At 39.9% G+C, this 11,934-nt stretch overlaps 1 long non-coding RNA gene across 1 annotated transcript in view; it reads left to right on the forward strand.

The window, feature by feature from the left end:
* The window catches only part of LOC118560065, a 692-nt gene extending 458 nt beyond the window's left edge, over positions 1-234 (forward strand). The window contains exon 3 of the long non-coding RNA XR_004929048.1: positions 1-234. This exon is cut by the window's left edge and continues 31 nt beyond it. This is a non-coding gene — a long non-coding RNA (uncharacterized LOC118560065).
* The last annotated feature ends 11,700 nt before the right edge of the window (positions 235-11,934 follow it).

An 11,934-nucleotide genomic window follows, 5' to 3' on the forward strand; every position in this document is an offset into this window, starting at 1 on the left:
CGAGCCGTCTCCTCGTTCCGCAGATAGTTCTGCCGTCTCTGAGCCGTCTCCTCGTTCCGCAGATTAGTTCTGCCGTCTGTACCCACCTGAGTCAATAAAACTCTTAACATCTACCTGTGTAACCGAGTGTGTTTCTGCATGTGGGCCCGACACCTTAAGGCTAACATGACAGTTTGTACACATTTAACTATTCAATTCAAATTACTAAAGTTACAAACATAAGCCTATATCAAGTCTTACAAATAAATATAACATTTTATATTTAAACATATTCGTCAATCTGCTGACAGGTGTTTGTTTAATAACTGGTATATTATGATCATTAGCAGGCCCCTGTGGGTGAAAATAATAGCAGGTAAATGTTACCTCTCCACTGCGCTCTCCCAGCCTGAGAAAAATTTGTCGCCGGCTTTACTGCTGCCGAAGCCGTCTAAACCGACTCTCCTCCACCAATAACAAGTATTGCGTCGTTTATCGGCGCTGGTGCTGTTTTCGCCGGGCTTGGGGTAGACGTTATGACGTCGTGTCGCAACCAGGAAGTGCTCCAAAGGCTAGACCGTCCCATTTACCAACGGCTGAGGATCCTCCGGAGCATCCTCTGATGGCTGGGTCCTCCTAAGGCTGTGTAGGCTGGGTCCTTCGAAGGACGCAGCCGCCGAATTGAGACACAGCTTAGGTGTAAAAGTCTGGACGTTGTCTAAGGTACCCACAAAAATTTGTTTTAGGCTGCCGACTAATCATCCTCTCAGATGCTGTGTGTAAGTTGTGCAAATAACTAATAACATAATAAAATTCAATTCAAGTTTAATTATATAGCGCCAATTCACAACATATGTCACCTCAACGTACGCCACAAAGTCGATTTAATACATACAGACAGATCGATTATGCAGTTTTCCATCTAAGGAAACCCAGCAGATTGCATTGAGTCATTGATTTGCAGCGTTGACCCCTCCTGGATGAGCATAAAGTCACAGTGGAGAGTCGCCTGCATTGTGTTGTTGAATTTGCAGCATTTCTCATACCAAGCATACATGTCGCAACAGGAAAACTATCCTGTAACTGTCATGAAACGGGGACAGGAGGACCCAGTATTCAGGCCAGACAAGCAAATGATATATAAAGGAAATTTATTAACAAAACGATCAGACAGAACTTAAATGGGCATCTAGGCAAAAACAGAACAACAGAGCTCAAAAACCAAAATAGTCCAAAACTGATAAGTGGTAAGACTAAATAATCAAAAACAGGGGACAGGCAAGCTCTAATATATGAAAATCAGATCCAGTCAGGAAACGGGCAGTCAGTCAAAAAAAACAGGACAATCGGGGGTCAGGCTGGCTCAGAACTCCAAAGGTAGTGATGTTACGTGATGTGCCGAGGCTTCGAGGCGTGTGTCGAGTAATGGAGGGGGCGTTTCCGTAAAGCTCGTATCGAAGCTTGCTTCATTTAGGGGAGGAGCCGAAAACGATGACGTCCGAAGCCTCGCTGCCCAGCTGTACCACGTGACTGCTTTGGGAAGTGGCTCAGATTTTGCCAGATGACCGGTTAATTCAGAACCAGTTATGGCTGCACGCTGGATCATCAACCAGATGCACTTTAAAACGCCACTTAGTCTGTTTATAAGTTTCGTTTTTATTAATTCTGCATTTTTTAACTACATGCACTGAATTTCTGTGCCTTAGCTCTTGCTCCCCGCCCTCCTTTCCCTTGGAGCAGGTGCTTTTATCACCGTTCACCATTCAAAACGTGAATCACTACGTTTTATGTCCTCACATCGGTAGCAGCGTGTACTAGTTAAGTTCAATAGGAGAGTTAGTAGCTGTGTTTCATGCTCTTTTGTTTTTAACAACATAGAATCAGTGGCGCTTCGGTGGGCTGCTGCCTCGCGCTTTAATTCAGGTGCGCACTTTTAAGGGTCATTTTAAAGAACTTGTAACATCAGGGGCTTCATCTCAGATCTGTCAGTACCCCTGTTCCCTTTATAGGAGCCCTTTACAGTATTTAGTTACGCATTTTCCCCACTGTTTATCGCTTGCACGCAGCGCACCAACGGGGGTAAAATCCGCCCACCGCACTGCCGCACTGACGAGAGCAATAGAAATTTGTCTGGTCAGCGCGGCGACTGACTGAGAAACATGTCGCTGTGAAAGGTGATGAGAATGTTATAAACTGTAACAGTGCATTGAGCTGAAAAGAGGGAGACATCAGCAGCTGGATCGTGCGTAAAGACGCAGCGTGAACCTCTGTGTGCTTCAGTGTTGCTGCTGAGGGGAAATTGTTGACCATAACCCCCCCCTCCCCCCGCCCCCAGAATTAGCATAATCTCACTCTTAACTTTTGATCAAAGTTGAGAGGTCTGATTATTACACACCATGCCATATCACATGACACTACTATTTTGGGAATAATTACACACAGAGAATACATTCAAACAATATTTAATTATACACATATGTGTATACATGATTTATGTAGACAAATGACTTCTTCCTACACCTTTTGATAAGTCATTCCCAAGAGCCATAATACAGGGTATCTGCAGGTTTCTGAGAGTTAGATTTAAGACTTTTTAAGACCTTTTTAATACCATGCAGAATGAAATTTAAGACCAATTTCATATCAACGAATTTGCAAACAACAAACAATACCACCAATTTCCATCCTTAACACACATTGTTCATTGACATATTGAAAGCGTGAAAGAACAATAAATTGCAAAAATGTGCAAAGACTGACTTATAAGGCAAAATATTGACAGCCTACAAAGATTTTAAACAAACTGCACAGCAGAAACATGATGCATGTACACTGCATGCTAGGAACCTGGACATTAGGTTTTTACTGTATAGATCTCAGTTATTTGCCCTTCGTATCCAACTCGATCTCAATTTGCTGTAATTCATTTGTTTTTTCTTTATATCGCTTCCTCAGTGTGTTGGATTTTGTAATGAGTTGTGCCATCAAGGTGCCAGCTTTTCCCTCAGCTTCTTCTGCAAGCTGGTCAGCATCCTTCTGCAGGCTCGTAGATACCTTGACCAGAATTCTTTTTCCAAGTCCTTGATGTTGTCTTACAAAGCTTTGCGCTTCTGTGCCTGGACATCATTGATCTTAATTTTTTTCTGCTGATCAAGGTGCATTCTGTATCTTGATCTAGCAGATGCAGTGGAGGCCAGTAACTCCTTCGAGATAGGGACATTGAGGAGCCCTCCACAGATGCTGAGATAATCGCATATTAGTCGATGACTGACCATTGTTTCCTCTTGCATATTGCAGGTCTCCACTTCTTTATTAATGGACAATCCTCTCTCCACTGTTGCCTGCCCATGGGACAGGAGAAGCAGTTTCTTGCAAAAGCTCCATAACTCACAGCGCTGCCCAAGAACGCCATGCAGGAATATATCTAGCCTGGTTTCTGTTGGTTTGAATGAGAATAAGCTCTCATTTTCACTAGATAAAAATTCATTGAACTGCTGGATTATAACATCACCTGCAGAAAACAACAAAATAATATTAATTTAATTATAAAAAAGTATGCATATACCACATACATATTTACATAAGCCAGTTTTTACATTTAAAACCATATTTCATAACTTGATTTAATACATTTTGATAGAACTGAACTATTCTTTCCTACCAGCAGAGACACCTCCTGACAACTGTTGGGCTTGCAAAAACCAGTTTTGTCATACTGCACTTGCACCAATCAGGGTCAGACATCATCATGCTGGGGTCCAAACAGGCTACCTGCCTCACTACAGGATACTTTAATGGGCTCTTTTCCTGTACTTTCTGGATGATTGTACACATCACCTTGACACAGTCTTTCCTAAACTCCAGGGCTGTGAGTTCACCTATCTTTTTCTGTTTCTGTAGTTCCTGATGGGAGGATGTAAACAACATATTATTACCTATTATAAAGCTTTCAGCTGAATCCATCAAAATTACAATTTTAGGTGAAATAATACCTTAAGGAGTGATTCTGCACCCAATCCCACGTTTACTTCCTGTAGATTGACCCAGCTCTGTTTGTCATTGACATTCAGCCCAACCAGCTGCAGTGAACTGATATCCTTGAGTACCTCTTTCTTGAAAAAAACGCCTCAGGATACTCTGCCAAAAGACACACAAAGAATGTTACCCAAATATTGAATGTTTTTTCAATTTAATTAATTGACATTCAACATAAAAATACTAATGTAGTATACTATTGTAACAAGTATTGTTCTTTTTGTTTGCTTAATCCCCTTGTCCCTTAAGATATTCAAACTTCCATAAAATTGCAATTAAAATTATCAGATTAATTATTAGCATTATCAGAATAGAGTGCAGTAATGGAATTACCTTCATCAGCTCAGCCAGGTCTTTGGCGAGGAACGGAATCACTGGTACATTTGTTTGATAGAAGGTAAGAAAAGGACTGAAGGTCCTTGTGATAGCCATGAGGAAATGTAGCTTTGCCAGGATATAAGGGTCTTTTTCAGCAACTTCAAGAGTGTCATACGATGCTGTTCCCGGATTTGGTAGCTTCTTTTTCCTGAGTGCATCCATGTACATGGTCACTGATGGCCAGAATTCCAAAGCTCTCTCCACAACTGGTAGATTTTCAAGCCATCTGTGTCCACATAACGGAAGTGGAAATTTTTTGCATTTGGTTAGAGCAGTCAAATCCTCCCTCCTAGCTGGTGTATTGTGGAAGAGTATGTGCAAGGCCCTAAGAACCTTCTCCAGCTTCCATATGGAGAAGCCATGTTTGCAGGCATTATGTAGGGTGTGGAGGCCACAGCTCCCAACCACAATTAGCTGTGTGCCACCAAACTGCTCACGGTGTTCTTGTTGCAGCAGTTCTAAAAACTTCCAATTGACATTCGGTCCAGCCATAGAAATAGATAGAAGCTTTTGCAAGTCTAGCTGCAGTGCATATTCCTACAAACAGGAAGCCATAAGGAGCCAGTCCAAATCTGGCAATGTATGCAGTTTTGTCTTTACCGCACGCAAACGTACAAGCGATTTCCGAGTCTGGAAACATAGTTCGGAAAATGTCACCAACAGCCTTGTGTTATGCCATAAGCTGGTTGAATATGCTTATTATTATTATTAATTATAATTTGGTATTATAATTTAAATAATAAATCATTCAACTCAAATTTCCGCTATAACAAATATAGTTCAAATGGTGGTGATGTTAGCTATAAGCTTATAAGTATTTATACCACTAATGCATTAGTTAACTTGCTGTTATGAACTCATTTATGCTGGAATAAATGATCAGGTCGGACTGTTAACCGACCAGGTTTATCCAGCAGGCTGTGAGAACCCCAATGTAACTGCAATTAGAGTTTAAATCCTTATTCCTTATCACCATCCAATGATATTGTCTCTGTATTAATATCAGATGTTAACTCCAAAGGAGGTTAGCTCTGATTTCTGAATAACCATGTAACTGTGAATTGGACTGAACACAAAACAATGTCTATTCCGCAGTGGTTGGTTTTATTGAACCAAAAGCAATTCCCTGTTACAGTAATTCTCTGATTCAAACAACTTTGGAATTCTTACTCATTACTAAACTAACATGCAAAATATATATGTGGAAATAAAGAACAAAACAAAAATAAACAATGGATTAAAATGAGCGGTTAGCAGATCTTAACTTAACTCAAAGTTGTTTAACACCGCCCTCAAAACACCGGCATTTCACGTATCAGCATTGATAGACAGAACAGCTTCGGGAATCTCACTGGACGCTTTGACGTCTTACACAAAGCTAGTTCAGCTAAGCTACCTACAGTTCAGATATACGTCACCCTCCCAAGATGGCTGCTACGATGACGTATGAGGGGAGGTCCTAATGACGTAACCACGCTTACGCTGATAGGATAATGCCTCGCTTCGAGAGGGGGGCAGCTAACTGGGAGTTTAAAGCAAAGCCCGCGACTTGAGCTCGGACAAAGAAATTAAACTGATAAGAAGCGAAAGAGAGAGAGGGGGGAAGCAGGGAAGAAGATGGAAAGGAATAAAGCGGTAACCCACGGCGGGGTTCTTAATGGATCACAAATCAACACAGCAAATCAATTGTAAAATGCATGCACATACAAAGAAAATGTTCAGCAAAATAATTCCAACTTCGTCGTGGAATAAAAGCATTAACCAACACCTACAAAGTTCTAACGCCTGCCCAGGCACCTCTAAACACCCTGTTGGTGAGACAGAAATAAAAGGGGAAAAACCCCGTTACTTTGAGTTGCCTCGGGCTGGTCCGGAGCGCTCCGAGTAGTGTGGCTTTCTGGACGCGTCTTGATGAGCGCAGTTTTCCGCAGGCTGCAGCGGGACGGGGAAAAAGCTGCTTTGTTGGCCAGACAAAGCGGGGTCCTCTTCGATCAGTGGGAGATGCGGCGTCTCTCAGTCTTTTGATCAGAGGGAATTTAAAAGTACTTATTTAAGTCGACCTCCTGTTATAAAGCAGGGAATAACCGTTGCGTCGAAAAATCTCGGTCCAGCGAGCAATCGAACATGTGGCGTGGGAATCACCCCAACGGAATCAGCTGTGTGTGTGTGTGTCTTCTCGGGTTGGCCAAAAGCCAGGGAAGAAGAAAGGTTTTCGTGTGTGATCGGCTTTTATAGCCATCACCATAGCAACCTTATCTTGATCGGCGGCCATTTTGCCGTGTTGCGTGATGGGAGTTGGTGGCCATTTTGACCACATTGCATGATGGGAGTTGGTGGCCATTTTGACCACATGAGTTGGTGGCCATTTTGACCACATTGCATCATGGGTAACGCAGTCCGTTACGTCCCGAATTGATGCAGTTTTCTGTCACGTCTGAACTGGCACAACACTTGTTAGCGTTATACAACTGGTGTTTTATTACCGTATGCAGACACCAGAGTACCTCGGCTTTGAGAGTTGCGGTGGAGCCAAATGCTGTTGGGATGTCTGTTGGTGTAGCAACCGCGGTACTTGAGGCTGATGCAGATTCCAGTGTACGGCATGGAGCAGCGCTCTGCGGTACTAATGTGGGCACAACGGAAGAGAACTGAGACAGAGAATGGTACAATGAAAGACATTCAAAGATTTTTGCGTCTTGATGACAGCTATCCTGAAAACTACTTCATTGTGGGATCCAGCACCCACAGCCAGAACATCAACAGCTGGTGGGATTTCTTAAGGAAACGTCGTGCACAGTACTGGATGAACCTTTTTCAAAAACTGAAGAATACATATTACTTTACTGGTGACTTCTTGGATAAGCAGCCAATTCTGCTCACCTGTTTAAATATCACTGAGGTATGTTTGAATGTAAAAGATAAATACTATATGATACATGCTTTTAAATATGGAGTATGTACTTTAAGAACTTGTTTATTTTCTTGTCTTTCAGGAACAACTCTAAAAAGTGGTTCACTTATGGAACATCATTTGTAAGATTAGAGATGCAATTGCTCCAAGTGGCCGGCCCTACATTATGTATACCTGGGGTGTCAAGCTCCAGTCCTCGAGGGCGTGTCCTGAAACTTTTAGAGGTTTCCTTGGTCCCACACACCTGGATCAAATGGCACAATTAGCTCCTCGGTATGCAGTCAGGTTCTTCAGGGTCCTGGTAATTACCTGATTATTTGACTCAGGCATGTCGGACCAGTGACATATCTAAAAGTTGCAGGACACCGGCCCTTGAGGACTGGACTTTGACACCTGTGAACCCTTCCACGGCGTTTTGGTGAACAAGATCATCTCAAACAGGTTTCTAAGCAGGCGGCAGAAACTTGCACAGTCCAATGTCTTCAGAGGACCATTCACATGTTATGAGACAGTTCGAACTATCATATCTTCTGATGACGGAAAACTTTCTTCATGCACCGTCCACACATGATGAAACAATTGAGTTATGCTTATTTTTAAGAGCTTCTATGCACACAAACCTGTGACACGTGTGACATTTTCTTGTAAAAAAAGAGTTTGTGGAGCAAATGACCTTGTGAGCCTGTCCAGAATGAACCTGTCACTTTCCGACACAGTCAGAATTAGGCAGCTGCAGACCCCACAACCAATAAAGGAAAAGCAGTCAAAGAAATACAGATGGAGGAATAAAAAACAGACCTCTGTTTTCACTGACTCCCATGTACTTAAAGGTTTCATCATGATGTACATAACTTTTTGAATTTTGGTAACAGGTTTTATATTTTGTGTGATTCTTGTTGTGTGTGACAGCAAATATACACTACTAAATATATTAGGACAATAACAAGAAATTTAACTTCACATTTGCCTTGTAATCTGTCATGTAGGACAAAAAATGTTTAAATGACATGTTCTGTAAACCCCACCACTGCTCCTCATATTCAAGACATAATTTTTATATTTATAACAGCAAGACTCTTATAGTTCTCTGTTACTGAACACTGAGACCCAAGTTATGTACTGTTTGACAATGATGATATGGTCAAATGAGATGAAAAATAAAGTGCCTATGCTTATGTGCAACATGAAAACTTTTAATGAATCTTTGGTAAAAACCCATTACAAAATAAAGTGCAATGGTTTGTGATCAAACCAACTCGTTCTTTCCTTAGAAACATAACATTATATTGCAATGTTACATCAACTCACAGAAGAACATACATTAAAAGTACCTTTAACAAGTGCTTCGAAAGATCCTTTTGAAAGGAAGTTCTCTACCTCCAGATAATGACCTAACTAGAACATAATCTATGAGTATTAAAAAGATGAATACATGGATCTCAAAATTGAACATGAGAAAATCCTTTTACATATGACAAAAGTCGTTAGAAATCTGGGCACTATTGCGCTCAAAGCATTTATCTATTTTACAATCAACTTTAAAGACTATAAAAGAAAAATAATGCCCTATGGAAAGAAAAGTAAGTACAGTTTAAACACATGCTTCAAAATTTTTTACCTTAAAGAAGCTTAATAGCAACAGCAATAATTTCACTTCAAAAACTTATATTTCACAATGTTGTTGGAGTAATCTTTTTAATCAGTATTTTTGCTCTATATCTTTGTCAACAAAAACAAAAGCTAACTGGCTCTATTGTGGCTCACTTCCATATGTTCTTGAAAACATATTGAAAACACATTTTGAATCAAATGGTAAGCTTTCTTTTTAAATATATTATATAGTGATATTACCTGAAACCAAAAACGTTTTAGATCAAATTGGACTTTTTCCATGAAGATTTGCATGTAAAGAGTTTTTCAAGCCACGTCTGTTGAAAGGCATCTCTTTCACCTTTTCCTTGGAACTCGAAGCAAAATCTCTGGGTGGCAATTCTGTCAGCATAGGTGGGAATATAGATGGCCAAGCTCTCATCCATGCTTGCTATAGCTTATATGTCAGTCTACAAGCACAATGAAATTATGGTTAATATAAATACCGTAAAAAACTAAAAAGACTCTTTTAAGCACATGATTATTAATCTTTACAGCAGAATTTATGATTAAATGCATAACATGTTTTTAAAAATATTAAGCTGCTTATCCTTATGTCTATCTCATTAACATCCATGTAGAACATTTGCAGTCACAGGCCCTGTTTACAGAGTACTTGAACGGTGCAATTCCCATGCCGCACCACTAGTAGCGCTGTGATTTCTGAAGCTCCGCGTCAAATTGCCCAGAAGAAGAAAACAGTGGCTGGCAGAGAGTACAAAGGCAACGCAAACCTGTTTTCACCGTGTAAACAGAGCCAGAGACTGTACTACAGTAATGCAAGTGTATCCAAAGCAGAGTTGTTAACTATAAATAACTGCCGAATTGGTCAAATTTCAAGTAGAGGACTTGCTGTATATTTATGACTTACCTTGTCATTGCAGAAATACATTCCTCCGACAAATGACGACTTCTTAAAAAGTAATAAAAGGCGCCCCTCCGTCTCTCCTCTTCTCCATGACACTCAAATATCCCGCGAGCTGATGCCGGGTTATGTTGCGTTGTTATGAGACGAAAATTATGTCGTTTAAGCAAGATAAGTCTCTCATTAAAACAAGAAACTTTGCCGTTAAAGGGAGAAAGTTATATAGTTATAGGAAGTTGCCTTGTCAGCCGTCTGTGAGGCATGTTTACAGTGTCTTCCACAGATGGATCTCATGGCTGATCCAAGGTCGGTGGTGTGGGCGAGAACCCGATAGGGGGCATGGTCAATTTGCATATTTTTGAAACATTTAGATATAACATTTAACATTTAGATATAGATTTAACATTAAGATATAGATTTAACATTTAGATATAGATTTAACATTTAGATATAGATTTAACATTTAGATTTAAATTTAACATTTAGATATAGATTTAACATTTAGATTTAAATTTAACATTTAGATTTAGATTTAACATTTAGATATAGATTTAACATTTACATTTAACATTTAACATTTAGATTTAAATTTAACATTTAGATATAGATTTAACATTTACATTTAATATTTAACATTTAGATATAGATTTAACATTTAGATATAGATTTAGCATTTAGATATAGATTTAACATTTAGATTTAAATTTAACATTTAGATATACATTTAAAATTTACATTTAACATTTAACATTTAGATATATATTTAACATTTAGATATATATTTAACATTTAGATATAGATTTAACATTTAGATATAAATTTAACATTTAGATTTAAATTTAACATTTAGATATACATTTAAAATTTACATTTAACATTTAGATATATATTTAACATTTAGATATAGATTTAACATTTAGATATAGATTTAACATTTAGATATAAATTTAACATTTAGATTTAACATTTAGCATTTAGATATAGATTTAACATTTAGATATAGATTTAGCATTTAGATTTAACATTTAACATTTAGATATAGATTTAACATTTAGATTTAACATTTAACTATTTATTTTACTTTATAAACATATTGTTGACAACTGCATATAAGATCTTGTTTATTGTGAATTTCTGTCTTAAATGTGAGAAAAGGTAGTTAAATGTGAGAAAAGTGAGCTAAATAATCAAAATATATCAGCTAAAGAATTTTATCTGAAATTTTACATTCGGCACCCTATAGACATGGCCCGGAAGGACGGCCTCTATCCTCTCTCTCTCAAGGCTTGGACGGCCCTTTTTCCCAGCAGGAGGTCAGCTGTGAGCCCTCCTAACAGATAAGACACAGCACAGACAAAGAGTCCCCAGATCACTTCAGCATTCTTCTCCAGACCTCTTCTCCTGACTCCAAGCTGCTGAGACACACACCTCTAAACCCTCTGAGGACCAGCACTCAAGGAGAGGGGGGAGCCATGTGACTGAAGGCCTCCGGGAACCATCGATGGGGCCTGGAAGAGGCCGCGAGCTAAGTCAGAATGAGCCTTTCTGAAACTCAGTTCCTCCCTGGCATAGGGAGAAACTGCCAGCCGATTCAAAGATAAGTCTCTCACTTCTGCTTAAAACAGATGCTGAAGTGAAGGAATCCGTTTATGCCAGCTTTGTTCTGCTTTCTCAGCGCACCACAGACGGAGCTGGTTCCAGGCAACACAGAGCTGAAAAGCCGGCACAGAAGCAACGTCCCCATGCCGAGGAGAGATCTGCTCAAATTGGACTACAACCGGGGTCAGAGTCTGCCTGGAGGACCAGGCCTCCAACCCAGACCACGCCGTTAGCCACATGCTGCTGCAAGGCTAACGCTATCCTGCCAAGAGCCAAGCGCTAGCCCGCTAGCGCTAGTCAACAACTTCCCTCCTTCAACACTCCTCCCGTGAATGGCCAAAACTGGACAAGACTGACACGACACAAAGGACAGAGGTTTGGGCAGAGGTCTGAGGGTGAAGTTAAAAAGGTTTATTGGGAAATATCTTGTGAACAGTGTATACCTGGCGTTTTGAACAAAGGGTAGCAATATAGCATTGCTAGCATTTGGTACCATGTCACTGTCGAGTGCGTTTTA

Source organism: Fundulus heteroclitus, unplaced genomic scaffold (genome assembly GCF_011125445.2).
Source record: "Fundulus heteroclitus isolate FHET01 unplaced genomic scaffold, MU-UCD_Fhet_4.1 scaffold_372, whole genome shotgun sequence".
NCBI classification, from domain to species: domain Eukaryota; kingdom Metazoa; phylum Chordata; class Actinopteri; order Cyprinodontiformes; family Fundulidae; genus Fundulus; species Fundulus heteroclitus.